The sequence below is a fragment of the Delphinapterus leucas genome, chromosome 13, assembly GCF_059928025.1.
Source record: "Delphinapterus leucas isolate spDelLeu-1000000601 "Yukka" chromosome 13, BTC_Dleu_Yukka2, whole genome shotgun sequence".
NCBI classification, from domain to species: Eukaryota; Metazoa; Chordata; class Mammalia; order Artiodactyla; family Monodontidae; genus Delphinapterus; species Delphinapterus leucas.
In genome coordinates, this window is record NC_143141.1 from 42,399,318 (window position 1) to 42,425,488 (window position 26,171).

A 26,171-nucleotide genomic window follows, 5' to 3' on the forward strand; every position below is an offset into this window, starting at 1 on the left:
CTAACCCACACTCCCATGGAAAATGGTACTTATATACAATTCTTTTTGCTTTTAGTCATATAGACTCCTCTCATTTCCAAAGTACTTAGGTCAGCATGTTATTTCCCTTCCTATTTCAGTGAGGTTGTTTCACACATTTGAAGTATATTTACATTCTTTAGTCACATCTTGTATTCCATCATGGGATCTCTGACTCTTTAAATTACTTCTTTTAATTTGTGTACATCAAGATTTTTTCTTTGTAATGTAAAGCTCAATGACTTTGAAAAATGCTTAATGCTGTATTCACCATTACAGTATCATACAGAATAGTTTCATTGCCCTAAAAAAATCCCCTGGGTTTCACCTTTTCAAGCCTCTCCAACCCTGAACCCCTGGCAGCCACTGATCTGCTCACCATCTCTATAGTTTTGTCTTTTCCAGAATGTCTTGTAATGGGACTCATACATCTGTTGTTTTTTTTCAGACTGGCTTCCTTCACTTAGTGGTATGCATTTAAGATTCATCCATGTCTTGAACAGCTTCTTTTTACTGCTGTATAACATTCTACTGTATGGATGTATACTTTGTTTAGTCGTTCACCTATTGATGGAGATTATGAATCAAGTTGTTATACACATTCACATGCAGGTTTTTGTGTTGCCAGTTGGGACATCAGTTTTCAAATCAGGAGCATGATTGCTGGATTATATGGTAAGATTACGTTTAGTTTTGTAAGAAACTACTAAACTGTTTCCAAAGTGGCTCTACCACTTTGGATTTCCAACAGCAATGAATGAGAGTTCTTGTTGCTTCTTGTCCTCTCCAGCGGTTTTTTTTTTAAAGCCATTCTCATAGGTATATAGTGGTATCACATTGTTGTAATCTGCGATTCCCTTATGACAAATGATACTGAGCATCTCTTCATATGCTTGTTAACCATTTACAGATCTTCTTTGGTGAGGTATCTGTTCAGCTCTAACATCATACTTAGTTGTGAGAAACTGGATGCTTTCCCCTATTATTAGGAGCAAGGCAACGATGTCCTCTCACACCACTCTCATTCAACATTGTACTGGAATTCCTAGCTAGTGCTTTAAGGCAAAAAAAGGAAATAAACGCTATATAGATTAGAAAGGAAGAAACACAACTCTATTCACAGATGACATGAAAATCCCAAAGAATTGACAAGAAACCCTCCTGGAACTAAAAAGTGAGTATAGCAAAGTCTCAGGATACAATGTTAATACACAAAAGTCAATTACTTTCCTATATAATAACAATGAACTATTAGAATCTAAAATTTCAAAAAGCAATTCCACTTAAAATAGTACTCAATAGGGACTTCCCTGGTGGCACAGTGGTTAAGAATCTGCCTGCCAATGCAGGGGACACAGGTTTGATCCCTGGTCCAGGAAGATCCCACATGCTGCGGAGCAACTAAGCCCGTGCACCACAGCTACTGAGCCCACATGCCGCAACTACTGAAGCCCGCGTGCCTAGAGCCCATGCTCTGCAACAAGAGAACCCACCGCAATGAGAAGCCCCCGCTCGCTGCAACTAGAGAAAGTCCGCGTGCAGCAACGAGGACCCAACACAGCCAAAAATAAAAAAATTTAATTTAATTTAAAAAATAGCACTCAATAAATGAAAAATTTAGGAATAAGGCTAATAAAATATGTGCAGGACTCTATGGGGAAAATTAGAAAACACTGATGCAAAGAAGGTTTAAATAAATAAAACTATTTCATCTTCATGGATTGGAAGACTCAATATTGTTAAGATGTCAATTCTTCCCAACTTAATCTGTAGATTCAATATAATCAAAATCAAAATCTCAGCAAGCTGTTTTGTAGATAATAACAAGCTGATTCTAAAGTTTATATGTAAAGGCAAAGGACCTAGAATAGCCAACACAATACTGAAGAAAAAGAACAAAGTTTCCAGACTCACACTACCTAATTTCAAGACTTACTACAGTATGTCTTCAATAATCAAGACAACATGGTACTTGTGAAGAATCAGACATGTAGATCAATGAAACAGAAGAGAGAGTTCAAAAATAGACCCACACAAGTATAACCAACTGATCTTTGGCAAAGGGGCAGAAGTGACTCAATGGAGAAAGGGTAGTCTTGTCAATAAATGGTGATTGAACAAATGGTGATGGATGTCCACATGCAAAAAAATGAACCTAGACACAGACCTTACACCTTATATATTGATAAAAAGTAACTCAAAATGGACCATAGACCTAAATGTAAAACGCAAAACTACAAAACTTCTTGAAGAAAACAAAGGAGAAAATCTGCAAGACCTTGGGTCTGGTAACGAGTTTTTAAATATAACACCAATAGCATGATCCAGGAAAGAAACATTAATAAGTTTGACCTTATTAAAATTAAATTTCTTTGCAAGAGACGCCATTAAAATAATGAAAAGACAAGTGAAAGACTTGGAGAAAATATCTGCAAAACATATATCTGATACAGGACTTGTATATAAATTATACAAACTCTTAGAACTCAACGATAAGATAATAAACAACCCAATTAAAAAATGAACAAAAGATCTGAACAGATACCTCACTAAAGAAGATCCACAAATGATTATTAAGCATATGAAAAGATGCTCTGTATTATTTGTCATTCGGGCATTGCAAATTACAACAACATGATACCACTATATACCTATGAGAATGGCTTAAAAAAAAAAAGCCTGCTGCTGGGGAGGACAAGGATTTTTGTGGGTGCTCTTTGTCATACTGAGGAAGTTCCCCTCTATTTCCAGTTTGCTGAGTTTTTTTTTTTTAATCATGAACGGCTGTTGAAATTTTATTGTGTGGATTCACATGCAGTTGTAAGAAAGAATACAGAGAGATCTATATACTGTTTACCCAGTTTACCCCCAATGCTAATAGCTCTCAAAACACTATTACAACCAGAATACTGGCATTAGTATAATCCACCAATCTTATTTAGATTTCTTTAATTTAACTTGTACTCATGCATGTGTTCATACAATTTAATCACATGAATACGTTTGTATATCCACTACCCCAGTCAAAATACAGGACAATTACATAACCACAGGAGCTCTCTTGTTGCCTTTCATAACCACACCCACCTTCATCCTGCTCCTTCTCCTTACAACCCCAATCCCAGGCAACCACTAATCCGTTCTCCACTTCTAAAATTTTATTATTTTATGCATGTTCTATAAATGGAATCATATAGTATCTTTTTCGATGGGCTTTTTAATCAATAGTTCATTCCTTTTTATTGCTGTACAGTATTCTATGGTATAAAAGTACCAAAGTTTGGGGGATTCCCTAGTGGTCCAGTGGTAGGACTCTGGGCTTCCACTGCAGGGGGCATGGGTTCGATCCCTGGTCAAGGAACTGAGATCCCGAATGCCGTGAGGCGTGGGCAATAAATAAATAATTAAATAAATAGAAGTACCAAAGTTTGTTTAACCATTCACCTGCTGTTGAAGGACATCTGGTTATTTCTGCTTTTTGGCTATTATGAATAAAACTGCTATAAACATTTGTGAATAGGTTTTTGTGTGAGCACAGGATTTTATTACTCTAGGATAAATATCCAAGGAATGAAATTGCTGGGTCATATGGTAAGTGTGTGTTAGGTTTGTAAGAAACTACCAAACTGTTTTCCAGACTGGCCATACCATTTTACATTATTATCAGCAATGTATGAGTGATTCAGTTTTTCTGCATCCTTGCTAGCATTTGGTGTTATTTCTAATTTTGCTTCAGCCATTCTAATAGATGTGTACATACTTTCTTTTAGAGAGCCATAAACATCTTGAAACAATTGAGCCAATACTAACTAGCCATGTCTCTATGCCTGGCTCCAAGTTAGGCTCTTTGAGGGTGGAAGAGACTCAGCTCCTGCATATGAGGGACTGTAGAGGCAAGATCAGAGCACGAGAGGAAGCCAGTTCCTCCGAAGTCATCTCTATGAGCCATCAGTAATGGGCTCACTAGTAATTACGTGTGAACACAGGAAACTGTGTCAGGGAAATCTCTGTGGTGCTCAGAGGCAAAAAAAAAACCCCAAACTCCACAACTCTGTGGAAGGGTTAAAGAAGGAAATCACTGCCTGGATCCAGCAGAGCCTCAAATTTGGCTGTTTGAAACTCCAGGTAAAAGAAATGGCATTTACTCTCTGGATCTCCAAAAAGGGGTTCAGATTCTGCCTGTGCTTTGCAAAGATATAGGACAAAGCTAACAAAGTTCACCTGTGACAAAATGGGACTGATTTTCAACCTGAGAGAGCACCCTATCCTTTTCTAGTGGATTCTGTTAAGGAAGATTCCCAGATTATCATCCAAGTTCAAGTCTCTCATTTTCTTCAACTTCTGTTCATTGTATCAAGCTTGCAAACACGGATAAAAACATATTACTGTACAGTTACTGGATTTATCTAAGGAGTAGAGGACCTTGATGTACCAAAAATATTTGGCTTTAAAAAAATAACTCTTTAGACAAAGGTCAGTTTTGTCTGGAATGACACAGAACTGTGCTCAGGACCTCATAGAGGCATAATGCTATCAGGGGACTTTCCATCCTTCATAGTATACCTGTTTCCACCCCTGGCTTTCCTGACCTTCAACTCAGGGGACATCTATTGTCCACATTCTGGTCTGATTTTTCAAAAAAGCTTTGAAGAAATTTTAAAATTAAAATATTTTATGTAAAACAATAACAAAAAGGAAAACAGAACTAAGATTAGTTAAAAGGAAAAATAGATGTGGCCAAATTAGTATTTATCATCCACAATGATTATATTTCGCTTTAAAGAATGCTCTTAACTTTTAATACTCAAATGCAGTAATATTTTTTTTTTTTTTTTTTTTTTGCGGTATGCGGGCCTCTCACTGTTGTGGCCTCTCCCGTTGCGGAGCACAGGCTCCGGACGCGTAGGCTCAGCAGCCATGGCTCACGGGCCTAGCCGCTCCGCGGCATGTGGGATCCTCCCGGACCGGGGCACGAACCCGTGTCCCCTGCATCGGCAGGCGGACTCTCAACCACTGCGCGCCACCAGGGAAGCCCCAGTAACATTTTTTTAAAAAGCCATCATTCAGCTTTTCCCATATGATGTCTTCAAAGTTTTGGGTTCACTTTATATGCCTGTATTTTTCATTTCACTATAAATATCTTAAGAAGGATTTTCAAGTAGTCTCATACTCCAGCTGATGGTTATTAACCCTTCTAGAAAACTCAGCAGATGGCCCCTATGTTGCTCTCATGGACAAGCATTATTCATCTTGAAAACTTTCTGATGATAACTAGCAAAGATGTGATAAAGCCAGTTTCTCAACAGAGAAAAATCAACTGATGAATAAATATATATTACTTTTAATATATGCTGTCTGAGGTTAGGGGTCTAGTCTGTCTTGTCCACTAGTGTGCCTCATACAGTGCCTGAGACACAGGAGAGACTCAAATATTTACTGAAAATTTTTGAGTGCCCTCTCTGAGCAGGATACTCTCTTCAGACATTCTGGGAATATGCAGAAATAAAGGATTCAGGGGTTCATGACCAGCGCCCTCCCACATACCCACTCTAGGCCCATCATGGCGTAAATATGTAATGGTGGATGAAAGCTTCAACTTCCTACACAATGGCCTTTCAGAAGACCCCAAGATTCCCTTTGTGGTTCCCATCTTCTCTAGAGGCCATGAAAAACCCCACAGAGGCCCATCATATGGCACTGGGAGGGGCATATCCACTGAAAAGACTTGGGTAGCTGAATGTAGAGATATCCTAGCATATAGTCACCCCCACGGCAATCAACCTCTGGGAATGGCCACAGTGACACCATTTCATGAGGGAAACACAGTAGCTCAAAGTCATGTGTGAAATGACCTCTTGGAACCTTGAAGTTCTATAGCTGTGGTTTATCCCAGTGCCATGACAAGGCTGCCTCAAACTAGGACCAGACCTCCCAATCCACAGGATTTACTGTCCCCCTGGGCCCTGTTAATGCTGCCACCTGACTTCCCAGTTGCTGCCCTATCATCTTTTCCAAATACTTAAGTGGCTATTAGTTTATAGTGTTGCTCAGATGCTGTAGCACTTTCTGTCTGGCTCCTACCCTCCTAGGCAACAGGCAAATGTTTAGGGTGAGAGAACCAACTGAAAGACCAACTGATAAATCATATGAGATACACACATTCCACACTCCAAAGCTCTCATCTGAGAATAAAATCCCCACTCTGTTTAACCAGACCATAATATTTCTCTTTTTGATAAATACACTGAGTACAACAGGTTTCTCAATCTTGGCACTATTAGCATTTTGGTCCAGATAGGTTTTTGTTGGGAGAGCTGCCCTGTGCTGTCGGATGTTTAGCAGCCTCCCTGGCCTCTGTGCACTAGATGCCGGTAGCAGCTGCCTCCAAAATGTCTCCAAACATCACCAAATGGCCCTACTGAAAACCACTGGAGTAGAGTAAGCAACACAATCTGAAACCCAGGCCTACAGAAAAAACTAATGAATAGATCAGCCTGAAGCCAATGAAATTTGACCTTAAAAATAGGCAAAATGTCAGTGATTGGTAAATCTTGCAACTTTTTGTGACTTTAAATTTTTTCCAAATAAAAATTTTTAAAAAGAGTGTGAAAGAGACAGCTTGAGGGACTTCCCTGGTGGCGCAGTGGTTAAGAATTCGCCTGCCAATGCAGGGGACACGGGTTTGATCCCTGGTCCGGGATGATCCCACATGACATGGAGCAACTAAGCCCGTGTGCCACAACTACTGAGCCTGTGCTCTACAACCCTCGAGCCACAACTACTGAGCCCAAGCGCCACAGCTACTGAAGCCCATGCGCCTAGAGCCCATGCTCCACAACAAGAGAAGCCACCGCAATGAGAAGCCCGCACACCGCAACGAAGAGTAGCCCCCGCTCGCCGCAACTAGAGAAAGCCCACGCATAGCACCGAAGACCCAACACAGCCAAAATAAATAAATAAATTTATTTATTTATTTATTTATTGAAAAAAAAAAAAAAAGATAGCTTGAATTCAAGCCTTTTTTTTTTTTTTTTTAGCTTTATTGAGATATAATTCACATACCATACTACTGGGTTGGCCAAAAATTTCATTCCGGTTTTTCTGTAAGCACCTATGGAAATCCCGAATGAACTTTTTGGCCAACCCAGTATTTGCCCATTTAGAGGGTAAAAGGCAATGTTCTTACCTGTAAGTTCACAGGTTTGAGCAACCATCACCACAATCTAATTTTAGACATTTTCATTCTCCCCCAAGGAAATCCTATACCCATTAGCAGTCACACAGGTTGCCCCCAGGCAACCATTAACCTACTTTGTCTCTATAGATTTGCCTATTCTGGACATTTGATATAAATATAATTGTAAATATAATAAGTGTAAATGTAAATGTAATATGTGGTCTTTGTGATTGACTTCTTTCACTTAAAATGTTTTCAAGGATCATCCATGTGGTACAAAAGTGTTTTCAAAAGTGACTGCACCATTTTACATTCCCACTAGCAATGTATAAGGGTTTTAATTTCTCTACATCTTCCCCAACACTTGTTATTGTCTGGCTTTTGGTTATAGCTATACTATCTCATTGGTTATAGCTATACTATCTCATTGTGATTTGCATTTCTCTAATGACTCATAATGTTGAGCATCTTTGCATGTACTTATTAGCCATCTGTACATCTTTGGACAAATGTCTATTCAAATCCTTTCCATTTTTTTTGAAAATTAAGCTTTTTATTTTGATTTAATTGTAGATTTACATATACCTGTAAGAAATAATATAGAGATATACAAAAATCCTTTACTCGGTTTTTCCCATGTAACATCTTGCGAAACTATAGTACAACATCACAGTCAGGATATTGACACTGATACCATCAAGATACAGAACATTTCTATCACCACTAAGATCCCTTATGTTATCCTTTTATAGCCACACCCAATTTCCTCCTGCCCCCACCCCTCCTTATCCCTGGCAACCACTAATCTCTTCCTCATTTCTATAATTTTTCCATTTAGAGAATGTTATGTAAATAAAATAATATGGTATATAACCTTTTGGGATTTTTTTCCACTCAGCATAATTCTCTGGAGATTCATGCAGGTTATTTCATGATCAATAGTTTCTTTTTATTGCTGAGGAGTATTCCATTGTATGGATGTATCAGTTTGTTTAACCATTCACCTGTTGAAGGACAATTTGGGTTGTTTCCAGTTCTGAGCTATTATAAATAAAGCTGCTATAAACATATGTGTACAGGTTTTGGTTTGAACATATGTCTTCATTTCTCTGGGATAAATGCCCAGGATTGCAATTGCTATGTTGTATGGTAGTTGTATGTTTAGGTTTTTAAGAAACTGCCAAACTGATTTCCAGAGTGGCTGTACCATTTGACATTCCTTCCAGCAATGTATGAGTGATCCAGTTTCTATGAGTGAAGCCGGGATGGGGGAAAGGAGACCCGGTCCTCTCTGCTGTGCTTGCCTGCTGTAGAGCTTTTGCAACAAGGGGCTATGGTAGAGGCATGAGAAAACTGGCAGCCTGTCCCTCCTGGGGTTAAACTGTAATCCCAGATTGGGGGATTCTGGGGAGGAGCCCCTGTCTTCTTGGCTGTACTTGTATAATATGCCTGGGGTAGAACTTCCAGAACATGAAGCAGGGAGCAGGGGTAAAGGAGCTTGTCCATGTCTCAAATGCCAGAGCCCCTCCCTGTTCTTACTGAATGAATGTTTCTTCATTTGCAGTATGCCCTTAGGACAATTCTCAGAGACTAATTTTTCACCAAATTGTTGTTTGCCAGAGAGAAGGTCTGCCAAGCTCTAAGAATCTGACAGAGGGAAAAATCCCCCATCCTGTCCTCAAATTCTGAATTACCAGAACAGTGGATCATCCCAAATCCTCCCCTGGCTGATGACACTGGAAGTGCTGTTACCTCCCTGCAGTCTCAGACACTTAATAGGCTGGCTGAGATGCACTGCCCAGATAACAGGTCAGGTCTGCCTTGACAAGGAAAATAGAGCTTTCTTTTTTTTCCTAAATGAGATTGGGTATGTCTCCACACATTACATTAATGTAATGTAAAATGGATTCATGCTGGAAAACTGAAGCTATACACGAATTTTACACCAAAAATACTGCCAGTTCCAGGAGCATGATGCCTTAATGCATTCAGCTGAGTGGTTTTTAAGCTGGTCACCGACAGAGGAATCAGCAGATCAGGCCAAAGAAGTAAGGCAGGGACAAGCTTTTTTTTTTTTTTTTTTTTAAATGGATAATACGGTAACATGGTTCACAGAATGGTACACATAGTGGGAAACGTTTCTGCCATTCCTGTCCCTCTGCCACCCAGTTCTCTTTTTCCAATAGGTCATCCATGAAAATAGTTTCTTATATATATTTCCAAGGATATTTTATAAAAGCAACTACAGACATATATTTTATTTTTCTCAGAAGACCTGGGTTTGAATCCCAGTTTTGTCCCTCTCAAAACAAGCTGTGTAACCATGGATAAGTGACTTTATCTCTTTGAGCCTCAGATTCCTCACCTGAAAAATGGGAGTAAGAGTACCTACTTCACAAGGTTGGGGTAAGCATGAAGTAAGACTGTGTTTAACTGTGCTTTCTAAATAGAAAAGTGCTATAGTAACATCAGCTGTTGTTCTATTGGGAGCAGCAACCACGTACTAATAGTGCCGTGGAGATTGGCTGTACTTAGCAGGTGCTCTGGGATAAGGAGTTGGTGGTGCTGGGGAAGCACCTGAAGCTGATTGGGGGAGTGAGAACCTGGCCACAGGGAAACTCCAATATGGCTGAATCAAGCATGAAATAGGGTCTGGCTGGTTTGCAAGGTATGAACTTCGAGAAGTCAGTGACACACAAAAACCACCATATCACCCATGTACTGAAGGCAGCCAGCAGGGTTCAAAGTTAGCTGTGGCCCTAATAAAGAGAGGTGCCTTCTCCAGGAAGAAGCCTATTTTTTAAAAAGTGACAATGCTGGGTTTAACCCAAAACAGACTCGGGCAGGTTAGGGTATTCCAAAGACCATCCAGAAGGACCTGTTCCAAAGATCATCCAGAATATAATTTATGACAGGGCTAACTCAGGTCATCTGACACAGGCTCAGGCCAGGAATCAGAAAATTAGGACCCAAATTGAGTCAAGCTTCCATCTGTTTTCAACTTTTTCCTTTTTGGCAGAATGAGTGCAACAGCAGGGAAAGCAAGGGAAACCAGAGGGTCATGACAAGGAGTTCAAAAAATGTCTTAGGTCTTCCTCTATCTGGGTTACCACCTTGAAAGATCCTACAGGGAGTCTGTCCTAGGTTCTTATTGTCCCTTCAAACCAACTTCAAAGCATCATAGAGGGGGTGGTGTGAGGGAGATACCAACAGTCTCTGAATAGGATGGGATGGACAAACCTCTGCCCAGGAGAGATGACAGAGGTGTGTACAGCAGGAAGACAGCTGGGAAGCAGGAGGAGAGGAAGCCAGTTCAGAGGCTGGAATTCCCTTTGCTCATCTTCTGGTTTTGGAGGACTTCTACATGCAACAAGATGTTACCTGCCATACTGAGGACTACCTCTCAGGCCCAGACTGCAGCTTCAGCAAGCCTCTTCACCAGGTCTGGCTGAGGCACGGAGGCCTGCCAACTGCCTGAGGTTCGTCAGTAACTGAGGCAGCACCAAGTCAGACCCCAGAGACCAGCAGAATTGTCTATCCCTCTGCAGTCTCAGAGTCTGCTTTTAGTAAGAGCTGGGTGTTCATTTCACAGCCAAAATCAACTCCAGCTGCTGAGGCTGAGGAGTCTGGATCACTACCACTCTAGTCCAAAACTCCCCATCGTGAACTCTGGAATGTTCCAGAATCACATTTCCCTCTGTGTCTCTCACTCCTGCTCTCTCTTGTTCTCTGAGATTGATTAACAAGGAGTTGAAGAAGAAACAGAAGATTTGAAGGGGACTGAATCTGCAGAAGACTAAAGGGTGAAAAGGAGCCAGAACAGAGTTTTCAAAAAAGGACTTTACCTTTTATTGTTTGCCTTTTAATAACTGCTTGCTTTTTTAAAAAATAGCTGTCTCTGCCTTCTTTTTCCTCCCAACTTTTTACTATGAAATGTTTCATTTCTTCAGCAGCATCCCCCCCCCCAAAAAAAGCAGAAAAAAATAAAAGAAAATTTCAAACTCACAGAAGGGCTGAAAAACATGTACAATGACATCAAAAGAGCAACCCATAAAAATAAACTGGACTTCATCGAAATTAAAAGCTTTGCTCTTTGAAAGACACTATTAAAAAGAAAAGACAAGCCACAGATTGGGAGAAAATATTTAAAAAACACATATCTGATAAAGGACTTGTATTCAGAATACACAGAGAGCTCACACAACAAATAACCTACTAAAAATGGGCAAAATATTTGAACAGATACTTCACCAAAGAAGGTATACAAATGGCAAATAAGCATGTGAAAAGATGCTTAATATCATGTCATTAGGGAAATGCAAACTAAAACCACAATGAAATACCACTACATATGCATTAAAATGGCTGTAATCAGCCATTTGACTAACAATGTCAAGTGTTGATGAAAATGTGGAGGACTATATTGTTGATGGGAATGGAAAATGGTACCACCACTTTGGAAAAGTTTGGCAGTTTCTCATAGAATTAAACATCCCACTCCTCAATATTTACCCAAGAGAAGTGAAAATTTCTGTTCACCCAAAAATCCATATGCAAATGTCTATAGTAGCAGTATTTATTCATAATTATAGTGTTATATTTAGTGTTATGTTCATAATTTTTTTTTTTTTTTGCAGTACGCGGGCCTCTCACTGTTGTGGCCTCTCCCGTTGTGGGGCTCCAGACGCGCAGGCTCAGCGGCCATGGCTCACGGGCCCAGCCGCTCCACGGCATGTGGGATCCTCCTGGACCGGGTCACGAACTCGTGTCCCCTGCATCAGCAGGCGGACTCTCAACCACTACGCCACCAGGGAAGCCCTATGTTCATAATTATAGTGTTGTATAAATATAAATTATATTCATAGTGTTTCTTCATAATTGCCTAACAATGTAAACAATCCAAATGTCCTTCAGCTGATAAATGCACAAACAAAATGCGGTATACCCTTTTTTTACTCAGGTTGTTTGTTTTTCTGATATTGAGTTGTACGAGCTGTCTATATATTTTGAATATTAATCCCTTATCAGTCATGTCTTTGCAAATATTTTCTCCCATTCAGCACGCTGTCTTTTCGTTTTGTCAATGGTTTCCTTTGCTGTCAAAAGCTTTTAAGTTTAATTAGGTTCCATTTGTTTATTTTTGCTTTTATTTCCTTTGCCTTAGAAGACAGATCCAAAATAATATTGCTATGATTTATGTCAAAGAGTGTTCTGCCTATGTTCTCTTCTAGGAGTTTATGGTTTCAGGTCTTACATTTAGGTCTTTAACCCATTTGAATTTATTTTTGCACATGGTGAGGAAATGTTTTAATCTAATTCTTTAACATGTAGCTGTCCAGTTTTCCTAGCACCACTTGTTGAAGAGACTGTCTTTTCTCCATTGTATATTCTTGCCTCCTTCGTCATAGATTAATTGGCCATAGGTACATGGGTTTATTTCTGGGCTTTCTATTCTGTTCCGTTGATCAGTGTGTCTGTTTTGGGACAAGTACCATGCTGTTTTGATTACTGTAGCTTTGTAATATAGTCTGAAGTCAGGGAGCATGATATCTCCAGCTTTGTTCTTTTTTTCTCAAGATTGCTTTGGCAATTTGTGATCTTTTATGGTTCCACATAAATTTTAACATTATTTCTTCTAGTTCTGTGAAAAAATGTCATGGGCATTTTGATAAGGATTGCATTAAATCTACAGATTGCTTTGGGTAGTATGGACGTTTTAACAATATTAATTCTTCCAATCCAAGAGCATGGGATATCTTTCCATTTCTTTGTATCATCTTCAATTTCTTTCAAAATGTTTTATAGTTTTCAGAGTATATGTCGTTCACCAAATATACAAACAGCTCATACAACTCAATATCAAAAAAAAAAAAAAACAACCTGATCAAAAAATGGGCAAAAAAAAAAAAAAAGTGGGCAGACAGGCACATGAAAAGATGTTCAACATTGCTAATCGTTAGAGAAATGCAAATCAAAACTATAATGAGCTATCACGTCACACCTGTCTGAATGGCTATCATCAAAAAGCCTACAAATAACAAATGTTGGTGAGGATGTGGATAAAGGGGAACTCTTGTGCATTGTTGGTGGGACTGTAAATTGGTGCAGCCACTATGGTAAACAGTATGAAGTTTCCTCAAAAAACTAAAAATAGAACTACCATACGATACAGCAATTCCATTCTTGGGTATATATTTTTAAAACATTAATTCAAAAAGATATATGCACCCCAATGTTCATAGCAGCATTATTTACAGTAGCCAAGATACAGAGGCAACCCAAGTGTCCATCAAGAGATGAATGGACAAAGAATATGTGGTATATATATACAATGAAATATTAGAGCTGTAAAAAATGAAATTCTGCTATTTGCAACAACATGAATGGATCTAGAGAGTATTATGCTTAGTGAAATAAGTCAGAGGAAGACAAATACTGTATGTTATTACTTACATGTGGAATCTAAAAAAATGAAACAAATGAATGTACATAACAAAACAGAAACAAACTCACAGATATAGAAAACTAGTGGTTACCAGTTGGGAGAGAGAAGGGAGGAGGGGCAAGAGAAGGGTAGGGGATTAAGAGATACAAACTACTTACTATGTATAAAACAGATACGGAACAAGGATATATTGTACAGCACAGGGAAATACAGCAATTATTCTGTAATAACTTTAAATGGAGTATACTCTATAAAAATATTGAATCACTATGCTGTATACCTGAAACTAATATAATATTGTAAATCAACTGTACTTCAATAAAAAGAAGTGTGGTACATTCGTACAATGGGATAACTCCTGAAACATGTGAAAACATGGATGAATCTCAAATGCATTATACTAAGTGTCATGGGTTCAATTGTATCTCCCCTCCAAAAAAGATGAACTCCTAACCCCCAAAATCTCAAAACGTGACTTTATTTAGAAATAGGGTCTTTGCAGATGTAATCAGTTAAGATGAGGTCATGCTTGAATAGGGTGGGCCCTTATTCAAATATGACTGGTGTCCTTATAAAAGACAGACAGGGAGAACTAATGCAATGACAGGCAACACACAGGGAGAACACCATGCAATGTCATAGGCAGAGATTGGAGTTACACAGTTGCAAGATATAGAATGCCAAGGATTGCTGGTGACACCAGAAACTAAGAGAAAGTCATGAAAAGATTCTCCCCAAGAGCCATGCAAGAGCCATGACAAATTGATTTTGGAATTCTAGCATCCAGAACTGTGAGATAATAAATTTCTGTTGTTTTAAGCCACCTAGTTTGTGGTACTCCGTTACAGCAACCCTAGGAAACTATTACACTAAGTTACAGAAGCAAGACTTAAAAGGCATTTATATCATATTCTGGAAAAGACAAAACTACAGGGATGGAGGACAGATCAGTGTTGTCAAGTGTTGGGGGTAGGATGAGGGGATGACTATGAAGAGTCAAGGGAGAGTTTTGAAGGCAGTAGAAATATTCTAGATCTTGATCATGATAGTAGTTGCACAAGTACATGTGTTTGTCAAAATTAATAAAACTTTACATGATGTAAATTTTAAATTTTTGAATTTTACTCTATACCAATGTAAATTAAACCTGACTCCCTCAATCCAAAAACCATAAACAAAAAGCCTACAGTGACCATCTGTATACCTTTCACCCAAATTCAAGTGATTGTGAATATTTGCTCAAATTTGCTTTATCTATACACGTATTTTATTCTTGCTGAATCATTTGTCTAAGTTGTAGACATCATGACACTTCACCCTAAATATTTTATCATATATCTTTTAAGAATAAGGACATTTTTCTACATAAGATATTTAAGAAAAGTAACAACAATTCCAAAGTATCATCTAATATAGAGTCCATATTCCAACTTCTCAAATTGTAGTTGAAATATCTTTTGTAATTGCCTTTTACCAATGAGGAGCCAATCAAGGATCATATAATGCATTTGTATATTATGCCTACTTAATCTTTCAATTTAGAATCATCCCATCTTTTTCTTTTCATGACCTTTTTTGTCCAGGTCAGTTGTCTTGCAGAATGTTTTAAAATTTCTGGATTTGTTTGATTGCTTCCTCATGGTGTTATCAAATATTCTATCTCTTTATTTCCTGTGAAATAGGAGTTAGACCTAAAGGCTTGATTAGGTTCAGGTTTAACTTTTGATAAGAATAGTTCACAGGTGATAGAGACCTATTTTTCCACCTTGTTTGCCTCAATGCAGACCTATTTTCCTGCCTTTCTCTCTCATACCATAAAGAGCTTGTATACCCGTGGCCTGTGGAGGCCACAAATATCAATAAGACAGTTTGTCCTAAAGGAGATGAATGAATGAAATAGCATCCTTTATTAGCCAATAAATATTTAGTAACTGCTACAGGGAGCAAGGTACCATGCTAGGTGATGGGGACACAGCAGTAAGCAAATGCAAACATGGTCCTGCCTCCAAGGAGTTTATAGTCTAAGTGAGACAGACATTCATGAAAAAAAAATTTTTTTAAATGACTTGTGATAAATGCTATTAAAGAAAAAGCACAGGAGAATATGGCTCTGTATAATGGGGAACGCTTCCACAGGGGGTATACCATTTGATCTGAGGACTGAAGGATGGGCAGATACCAAGGAGGTGAAAGTCAGGGGGAGACAGGGCAGTAGGAGGTAGGCTGTAAGAAGTTCACCAATTGGTGGGGCAGCCAGGTACAATCCTCTCCGGTGAAGCCAGAAAAGGGGTCCATGTGCTTGACTTGGAGGCTCAGAGGCAACTTTCCTGAGAGAGTGTTGTCTGAGCTTAGGCCTGAAGGGTGAACAAGTCAGTGGAGATAAACAGAAGAAAGATGGAGAAGCAAACAGCTAATTAGTTGCTAGAATTAAATCTCTGTAGGAATTTAGGCTCAAGAAAACGGTAGATAAAATAGGTAACTAATGAGAACCTACTGTATAGCACAGGGAATTCTGCTCAGTGCTCTGTGCTGACCTAAATGGGAAGGAAATCCAAAAAAAGAGGGGATATACATATACGTATGGCTGATTCACTTTGCTGTACAGCAGAAACTGACACAGGAGTGTTAAAGCAACAATATTCCAATTTAAAAAAGAAAAGAAAGAAAATGGAAGTATTCTTGATACAATTTTTAATCTGAGCTAATCAAGATTCTAGACTTCTGGTTTACAGGAAGTAACTTTTAAATCACAGAGGAATTTTTTTTTTTTTTTTTTTTTTCAGCACGCGGGCCTCTCACTGTTGTGGCCTCTCCCGTTGCGGAGCACAGGCTCCGGACGTGCAGGCTCAGCGGCCATGGCTCACGGGCCCAGCCGTTCTGCGGCACGTGGGATCTTCCTGGACCGGGGCACGAACCCCTGTACCCTGCATCGGCAGGTGGACTCTCAACTACTGCACCACCAGGGAAGCCCCAGAGGAATTTTTTTAAAAACTAATTTCACCTGTTTCTTTTCACATTTATTTTATTATGATGATTATTTTTTGGGCTGCGTGGCATGCGGGATCTTAGTTCCCCAACCAGGGAGCGAACATGCGGCCCCAGCAGTGGAAGCGTGGAGTCTTAACCACTGGACCACCAGGGAAGTCCCAATCACAGAGGAATTTTAAATCACATTACTTAAATTTAAAAACCCTAACCAGAGAAGTTCAGAATTAGACCAAACCAGTGATCTGTGCTGTCATCCAAAAGAACTGTGGAATCCCGGAAGAAAAGATGGCCTGTTAAAGCCTTTTACTACATTTCACCTTCTTGAATATTCAAGTTAGGCTAGGGCTCAAACTCATTCTCCACTAGAATAAATAGCCCTGATATTATTGCTTCTAATATTAATTACGATAATTTTAAAAAATTCTATTTTCCCTAAGCAACACAGCTAACAAGGAGCAGAGTCAGAATTCAGTCCAAAGTTCCTGGCTTCAAAGTACCTATATTTAACCATCACGCAACACTGCCCCCAGTAATAATGATACTGATATCTACCAAGATGAAGGTAAGAGAAAGGGGCTTTTTGTAATAAGTCAAAAGAAGGAACAGATACTCTTTTAGCACAATAAGGACATAGCACCAATGCCAGCAGGAGGTTAATTGGCCCAGTATGAACGGTCTGGTTACTTTTAGACACTTGAACAGGAGGCCAGACCACAGTGGCCAGAAATTTCTATCCCCCATGCTCCTTCAGGAACAGAAAATGACTGTGCTTTTTAAGAAATAAAAGCAGTTGGAATCTTTGGGGGAAGAAACAGAGAAAAGGACTATGGGGAAGGGGAATATGAGAGGAGACAGGAAGGAGACTGGGGGAAGATCTGCTAGCCAGGGGTTGGCCTATAAGTGCCATGGCCACTAAGCCCCCTCACTCATGGTTGAATGGTTTATAAAGGCACTCAAATCTCTGCCATGCCATGTACTCTAGGTTGGTTAGAATATGATGCATGAGCCTGAATAAAAAGATTCACTCACAACACTCCATGATTCTGGGTTCTTCGACAGCCAACTGGAAGATAGTTTTGTTAGGAGCTGTTCCGTGAAGGAATCCCATTAACTTCTATTAATGTAGGGCACTGTGCTAAGTGCTTTAGATACATTCATTACTGTTAATCCTCTCAATGACCTACCAGAGGGGTCATTGAGACTTACTCACCTCTAAGATCAGAAAACTGCCAAACCAGAAAATTTATAAAATTTCCAATCTATCACAGCCTGATAATTTTGTAAGATACATAATTTTGTAAAACACAAAATGAAATTAAAGATATGCACGATACAGGCATACCTTGTTTTATTGCACTTCACAGATACTGCTACTTTTACAAATTGAAGGTTTGTGGAAACCCTGTGCTGTCAGACAATGGTTAGCATTTTTTCTATCAATAAAGTATCTTTTTTAACATCTTTATTGAAGTATAATTGCTTTACAATGGTGTGTTAGTTTCTGCTTTATAACTAAGTGAATCAGCTATACAAATACATATATCCCCATATCTCCTCCCTCTTGCGTCTGCCTCCCGCCCTTCCTATCCCACCCCACTAGGTGGTCACAAAGCACCAAGATGATCTCCCTGTGCTGTGCAGCTGCTTCCCACTAGCTATCTATTTCACATTTGGTAGTATATATAAGTCCATGCCACTCTCTCACTTCATCCCAGCTTACCCTTCCCCCTCCCCGTGTCCTATTTTTATATATTTTTTTTTAGACATAATGCTATTGCACACTTAGACTACAGTATAATGCAAACATAACCTTTATATGCACTGGGAAACAAAAAATTTGTGTGATTCGCTTTAATATGGTATTTGTTTTATTGTGGTATTCACTTTATTGTGGTGGTCTGGAACAAAACCTGTAGAATCTACCAGGTATGCCTGTATAAGCTCAACCTTCTTATTACATTCAACAGACATTGCTATAAATGTTTCTAACACTTACTCTGAATGTCTGTACCAATCTTGCCACAGAAAGGCACTAGTATAGAATAGTTGTTCCTAGTCATGAGGGCACATCAGAATTATTCCAAGGGATTAATTTCCAAAATATACAAGCAGCTCATACAGCTCAATATCAAAAAGACAAACGACCCAATCAGAAAATGGGTAGAAGATCTAAATAGACATTTCTCCAGGGAAAACATACAAATGGCCAAAAAACACATGAAAAGATGCTCAACATTGCTAATTATTAGAGAAATGCAAATCAAAACTATAATGAGGTATCACATCACTCTGGTCAGAATGGCCATCATCAAAAAGTCTACAAATAGTAAATGCTGGAGAGGGTGTGGAGAAAAAGGAACCCTGCTATATTGTTGGTGGGTATGTAAATTGGTACAGTCACTGTGGAGAACACGATGGAGGTTCCTTAAAAACTAGAGTTACCATATGATCCTGCAATCCCACTCCTGGGCATATATCCGGAGAAAACTATAATTCAAAATGCTACATGGACCCCAATGTTCATAGCAGCACTATTTACAATAGCCAAGACATGGAAGCAACCTAAATGTCCATCAACAGATGAATGGATAAAGATGTGGTATATATACACGATGGAATACTGCTCAGCCATAAAAAAGAATGAAATAATGCCATTTGTGGCAACAAGGATGGAACGAGAGATTATTTTACTAAGTGAAGTAAGCCAGACAGAGAAAGACAAATATCATATGATATCACTTACATGTGGAATCTGAAAAAAAAACAAAAGATACAAACGAACTCATTTACAAAACAGAAAGAGACTCACAGACATAGAAAACAAACTTATGGTTACCAAAGGAGAAGAGCAGGTGGATAAATTAGGAGGATGGGATTAACATATACACACTACTTTATATAAAATAGATAACTAACAAGGATCTATTGTATATAGCATGGTGAACTATACTCAATATTTTGTAAAAAGCTATAAGGGAAAAAATCTGAAAATTCATATATATATGTATGTGTGTATGTGTATATGTGTGTGTGTGTATATATACACACACACACACACATAAAGCTGAATCACTGTGCTGTGCACCTGATATTTACAATATCTGTGTATGATACTGTAAATCAACTATACTTCAATTAAAAAAAATTATTCAAGAACTTTCACCAAATACACATGCCTGCCCTCCACCCAGACTCTGATTCAGCAGACTTGGCATGTTAATAGATATTCCCCAGGGGATTCTGATGTCCATCCCTGGTTAAGAACTACTTGCTGCTCTAACATATTACCAAAGCTACCATTTCCAGTTAAGTGCGAATTCAGAGAATCAAGATCCTCGTTCAGAATTCACTAGAACCAGTACTGGGCATGGTACTGGGGGAAGGAGGAAGGGCAAGAATGTCAGAAACCTGGGGATTCAAGAGTTTCCCTCCCTAACATCTGCGCTACCACCTGGTACCATTTCAATATGTTTTCAACTTAAAACTTTTGATATATGGTTCAAGTATGAAATCTCTCTGAGCAGCAAATTATAAGCAGTCATAACTGCATTTGGCAGATAACCACTCCCATCTCAGATGACACCTCTATTGTTTTCTTCTCCACAGCCCTGCCTTTGTAAAAACAGGCCATCTCCTGCATCCTGCATTTGAGGGATTATGGGAACAGTCCATCCCAGAGAAAAACTGTAGTTCCTTTTTTTTTTTTTTTTTGGCTGGGGTGATTGTATTTTTTATTTTTTTTGAGATAAAACTGAAAAAATGCATAAAATAAAGCATAAAATAGTATACAAAATTCACCCTTATAAGTTTATATGACATATTGTATATTGTTCAGAAAGCTTTACCATTTGTGCACACAGTTAATTTGAATAGCTTATGTTACCCTACAAGGTAAATTACTTCTTTTCTTTAATTTTTGAATTTTAAATTTTAATTTAAATTTTGAATTTTATTTATTTTTTTATACAGCAGGTTCTTATTGGTCATCAATTTTATACACATCAGTGTATACATGTCAATTCCAATTGCCCAATTCATCACACCACCATCCCCACCCCCCCCCACGGCTTTCCCCCTTGCTGTGCATAAGTTTGTTCTCTACATCTGTGTCTCAACTTCTGCCCGGCAAACCGGTTCATCTGTACCATTTTTCTAGGTTCCACATACATGCGTTAATATACGATATTTGTTTTTCTCTGACTTACTTCACTCTGTATGACAGTCTCTAGATCCATCCACGTCTCAACAAATGACCCAATTTCGTTCCTTTTTATGGCTGAGTAATATTCCATTGTATATATGTACCACAACTTCTTTACCCATTCGTCTGTCGATGGGCATTTAGGTTGCTTCTGTGACCTGGCTATTGTAAATAGTGCTGCAATGAACACTGGAGTGCATGTGTCTTTTTGAATTATGGTTTTCTCTGGGCATATGCACAGTAGTGGGATTGCTGGATCATATGGTAGTTCTATTTTTAGTTTTTTAAGGAACCTCCATACTGTTCTCCATACTGGCTGTATCAATTTACATTCCCACCAACGCTGCAAGAGGGTTCCATTTTCTCCACACCCTCTCCAGCATTTGTTGTTTGTAGATTTTCTGATGATGCCCATTCTAAATGGTGTGAGGTGATACCTCACTGTACTTTTGATTTGCATTTCTCTAATAATTAGTGAAGTTGAGCAGCTTTTCATGTGCTTCTTGCCCATCTGTAGGTCTTATTTGGAGAGATGTCTATTTAGGTCTTCTGCCCATTTTTGGATTGGATTGTTTCTTTAACATTGAGCTGCATGAGCTGTAATATATTTTGGAGATTAATCCTTTGTCCTTTGATTCGTTTGCAAATATTTTCTCCCATTCTGAGGGCTGTCTTTTCGTCTTGTTTGTAGTTTCCTTTGCTCTGCAAAAGCTTTTAGGTTTCATTAGGTCCCATTTGTTTATTTTTGTTTTTATTTCCATTACTCTAGGAGGTGGATCAAAAAAGATCTTGTGTGATTTATGTCAAAGAGTGTTCTTCCTATGTTTTCCTCTAAGAGTTTTATAGTGTCCGGTCTTACATTTAGGTCTCGAATCCATTTTGAGTTTATTTTTGTGTATGGTGTTAGGGAGCGTTCTAATTTCATTCTTTTACATGTACCTGTCCAGTTTTCCCAGCACCACTTATTGAAGAGACTGTCTTTTCTCCATTGTACATCCTTACCTCCTTTGTCATAGATTAGTTGAGCATAGGTGCATGGGTTTATCTCTGGACTTTCTATCTTGTTCCATTGATCTATGTTTCTGTTTTTGTGCCAGTACCATATTGTCTTGACTACTGTAGCTTTGAGGTACAGTCTGAAGTCAGGGAGTCTGATTCCTCCAGCTCCATTTTTTTCCCTCAAGACTGCTTTGGCTATTCGGGCTCTTTCATGTCTCCAAACAAATTTTAAGATTTTTTGTTCTAGTTCTGTAAAAAATGCCATCGGTAATTTGATAGGGATTGCATTGAATCTGTAGATTGCTTTGGGTAGTATAGTCATTTTCACAGTATTGATTCTTCCAATCCAGGAACATGGTATATCTCTCCATCTGTTTGTATCATCTTTAATTTCTTTCATCAGTGTCTTATAGTTTTCTGCATACATGTCTTTTGTCTCCCTAGGTAGGTTTATTCCTAGGTATTTTATTCTTTTTGTTGCAATGGTAAATGGGAGTGTATCCTTAATTTCTCTTTCAGATTTTTCAGCATTAGTGTATAGGAATGCAAGAGATATCCATGCATTAATTTTGTATCCTGCAACTTTACCAAATTCACTGATTAACTCTAGTAGTTTTCTGGTGGCATCTTTAGGATTCTCTATGTATAGTATCATGTCATCTGCAAACGCTGACAGTTTTACTTCTTCTCTTCCAATTTGTATTCCTTTTCTTTCTCTTTCTTCTCTGATTGCCGTGGCTACAACTTCCAAAACTATGTTGAATAATAGTGGTGAGAGTGGACATCCCTGTCTTGTTCCTGATCTTAGAGGAAATGCTTTCAGTTTTTCACCATTGAGAATGATGTCTGCTGTGGGTTTGTCGTATATGGCCTTTATTATGTTGAGGTAGGTTCCCTCTATTCCCACTTTCTGGAGAGCTTTTATCATAAAAGGGTGTTGAATTTTGTCAAAAGCTTTTTCTGCATCTCTTGAGATGATCACATGGTTTTTACTCCTTAATTTGTTAATGTGGTGTATCACATTGATTGATATGCGTATATTGAAGAATCCTTAAATCCCTGGGATAAATCCCACTTGATCATGGTGTATGATCCTTTTAATATGTTGTTGGATTCTGTTTGCTAGTATTTTGTTGAGGATTTTTGCATCTATATTCATCAGTGATATTGGTCTGTAATTTTCTTTTTTTGTAGTATCTTTGTCTGGTTTTGGTATCAGGGTGATGGTGGCCTCATAGAATGAGTTTGGGAGTGTTCCTTCCTCTGCAATTTTTTGGAAGAGTTTGAGAAGGATGGGTGTTAGCTCATCTCTAAATGTTTGATAGAATTCACCTGTGAAGCCATCTGGTCCTGGACTTTTGTTTGTTGGAATATTTTTAATCACAGTTTCAATTTCATTACTTGTGATTGGTCTGTTCATATTTTCTATTTCTTCCTGGTTCAGTCCTGGAAGGTTATACCTAAGAATTTGTCCATTTCTTCCAGGTTGTCCATTTTATTGGCATAGAGTTACTTGTAGTAGTCTCTTAGGATGCTTTGTATTTCTGCGGTGTCTGTTGTAACTTCTCCTTTTTCATTTCTAATTTTATTGATTTGAGTCCTCTTCCTCTTTTTCTTGATGAGTCTGGCTAATGATTTATCAATTTTCTTTATCTTCTCAAAGAACCAGCATTTAGTTTTATTGATCTTTGCTACTGTTTTCTTTGTTTTTATTTCATTTATTTCTGCTCTGATCTTTATGATTTCTTTCCTTCTGCTAACTTTGGGTTTTGTTTGTTCTTCTTTCTCTAGTTCCTTTAGGTGTAAGGTTAGATTGTTTATTTGAGATTTTTCTTGTTTCTTGAGGTAGGCTTGTATAGCTATAAACTTCCCTCTTAGAACTGCTTTTGCTGCATCCCATAGGTTTTGGATCATCGTGTTTTCATTGTCATTTGTCTCTAGGTGTTTTTTGATTTCCTCTTTGATTTCTTCAGTAATCTCTTGGTTATTTAGTAATGGATTGTTTAGCCTCCATGTGTTTGTGTTTTTTACATTTTTTTCCCTGTAATTGATTTCTAATCTCATAGTGTTGTGGTCAGAAAAGATGCTTGATATGATTTCAATTTTCTTAAATTTACTGACGCTTGATTTGTGACCCAAGATGTGATCTATCCTGGAGAATGTTCCATGTGCACTTGGGAAGAAAGTGTAATCTGCTGTTTTTGGATGGAATGTCCTATAAATATCAATTAATCTATCTGGTCTATTGTGTTATTTAAAGCTTCTGTTTCCTTATTTATTTTCATTTTGGATGATCTGTCCATTGGTGTAAGTGAGGTGTTAAAGTCCCCCACTATTATTGTGTTACTGTCAATTTCCTCTTTTACAGCTGTTAGCAGTTGCCTTATGTATTGAGGTGCTCCTACGTTGGGTGCATATATATTTATAATTGTTATATCTTCTTCTTGGACTGATCCCTTTATCATTATGTAGTGTCCTTCCTTGTCTCTTGTAACATTCTTTATTTTAAAGTCTATTTTATCTGATGTGAGTGTTGCTACTCCAGCTTTCTTTTGATTTCCATTTGCATGGAATATCTTTTTCCATACCCTCACTTTCAGCCTGAATGTGTCCCTAGGTCTGAAATGGGTCTCTTGCAGACAGTATATATATGGGTCTTGTTTTTGTATCCACTCCGCAAGCCTGTGTCTTTTGGTTGGAGCATTTAATCCATTCACATTTAAGGTAATTATTGGTATGTATGTTAATGTGACCATTTTCTTAATTGTTTTGGGTTTGTTTTTGTAGGTCCTTTTCTTCTCTTGTGTTTCCCACTTACAGAAGTTCCTTTAGCATTTATCGTAGAGGTGGTTTGGTGGTGCTGAATTCTCTTAGCTTTTGATTGTCTGTAAAGCTTTTGATTTCTCCATCGAATCTGAATGAGATCCTTGTCGGGTAGAGGAATCTTAGTTGTAGGTTCTTCCCTTTCTGCACTTTAAGTATATCATGCCACTCCCTTCTGGCTTGTAGAGTTTCTGCTGAGAAATCAGCTGTTAACTTTATGGGAGTTCCCTTGTATGTTATTTGTCATTTTTCCCTTGCTGCCTTCAATAATTTTTCTTTGTCTTTAATTTTTGCCAATTTGATTACTATGTGTCTCGGCCTGTTTCTCCTTGGGTTTATCCTGTATGGGACTCGCTGTGCTTCCTGGACTTGGGTGGCTATTTCCTTTCCCATGTTAGGGAAGTTTCCAACTATAATCTCTTCAAATATTTTCTCGGGTCCTTTCTCTCTCTCTTCTCCTTCTGGGACCCCTACAGTGTGAATGTTGTTGCGTTTAATGTTGTCTCAGAGGTTTCTTAGGCTGTCTTCATTTCTTTTCATTCATTTTTCTTTATTGTGCTCTGCAGCAGTGAATTCCACACCATTCTGTCTTCCAGGTCACTTATCCGTTCTTCTACCTCAGTTATTCTGCTATTGATTCCTTCTAGTGTAGTTTTCATTTCAGTTATTGTATTGTTCATCTCTGTTTGTTCTTTAGTTCTTCTAGGTCGTTGTTAAACATTTCTTGCACCTTCTCGATCTTTGCCTCCATTCTTTTTCCGAGGTCCTGGATCATCTTCACTAACATTATTCTGAATTCTTTTTCTGGAAGGTTGCCTATCTCCACTTCACTTAGTTGTTTTGCTGGGGTTTTATTTTGTTCCTTCATCTGGTACATAGCCCTCTGCCTTTTCATCTTGTCTATCTTTCTGTGGTTTTTGATCCACAGGCTGCAGGATTGTAGTTCTTCTTGCTTCTGCTGTCTGCCCTCTGGTGGATGAGGCTATCTAAGAGGCTTGTGTAAGTTTCCTGATGGGAGGGACTGGTGGCGGGTACAGCTGACTGTTGCTCTGCTGGGCAGAGCTCAGTAAAACTTTAATCTCCTTGACCACTGATGGGTGGGGCTGGGTTCCCTCCCTGTTGGTTGTTTGGTCTGAGGCACCCCAACACTGGAGCCTACCTGGGCTCTTTGGTGGGGCTAATGACAGACTCTGGGAGGGCTCATGCCAAGGAGTATGTCCCAGAACTTCTGCTGCCAGTTTCCTTGTCCCCATGGTGAGCCACAGACACCCCCTGCCTCTGCAGGAGACCTTCCAACACTAGCAGGTAGGTCTGCTTCAGTCTCCCCTGGGGTCACTGCTCCTTCCCCTGGGTCCCAATGCGCACACTTTGTGTGTGCCCTCCAAGAGTGGAGTCTCTGTTTCCCCCAGTCCTGTCTAAGTCCTGCAATCAAATCCCACTAGGCTTCAAAATCTGATTCTCTAGGAATTTCTCCTCCCGTTGCCGGACTCCCAGGTTGGGAAGCCTGATGTGGGGCTCAG

General features: G+C 38.8%; 1 long non-coding RNA gene and 1 pseudogene across 1 annotated transcript in view; one reads left to right on the plus strand and one right to left on the minus strand.

The window, feature by feature from the left end:
• Positions 1 to 7,047, minus strand: part of LOC149747741 (phosphatidylinositol N-acetylglucosaminyltransferase subunit P pseudogene) — a 30,522-nt pseudogene extending 23,475 nt beyond the window's left edge.
• Positions 7,048 to 7,137: 90 nt separating this feature from the next.
• LOC111186499 (uncharacterized) overlaps positions 7,138 to 26,171 on the plus strand; it is a 48,270-nt gene continuing 29,236 nt past the window's right edge. The window contains exon 1 of the long non-coding RNA XR_002647862.3: positions 7,138 to 25,956. This is a non-coding gene — a long non-coding RNA (uncharacterized LOC111186499). The remainder of the gene's footprint in view (positions 25,957 to 26,171) is intronic.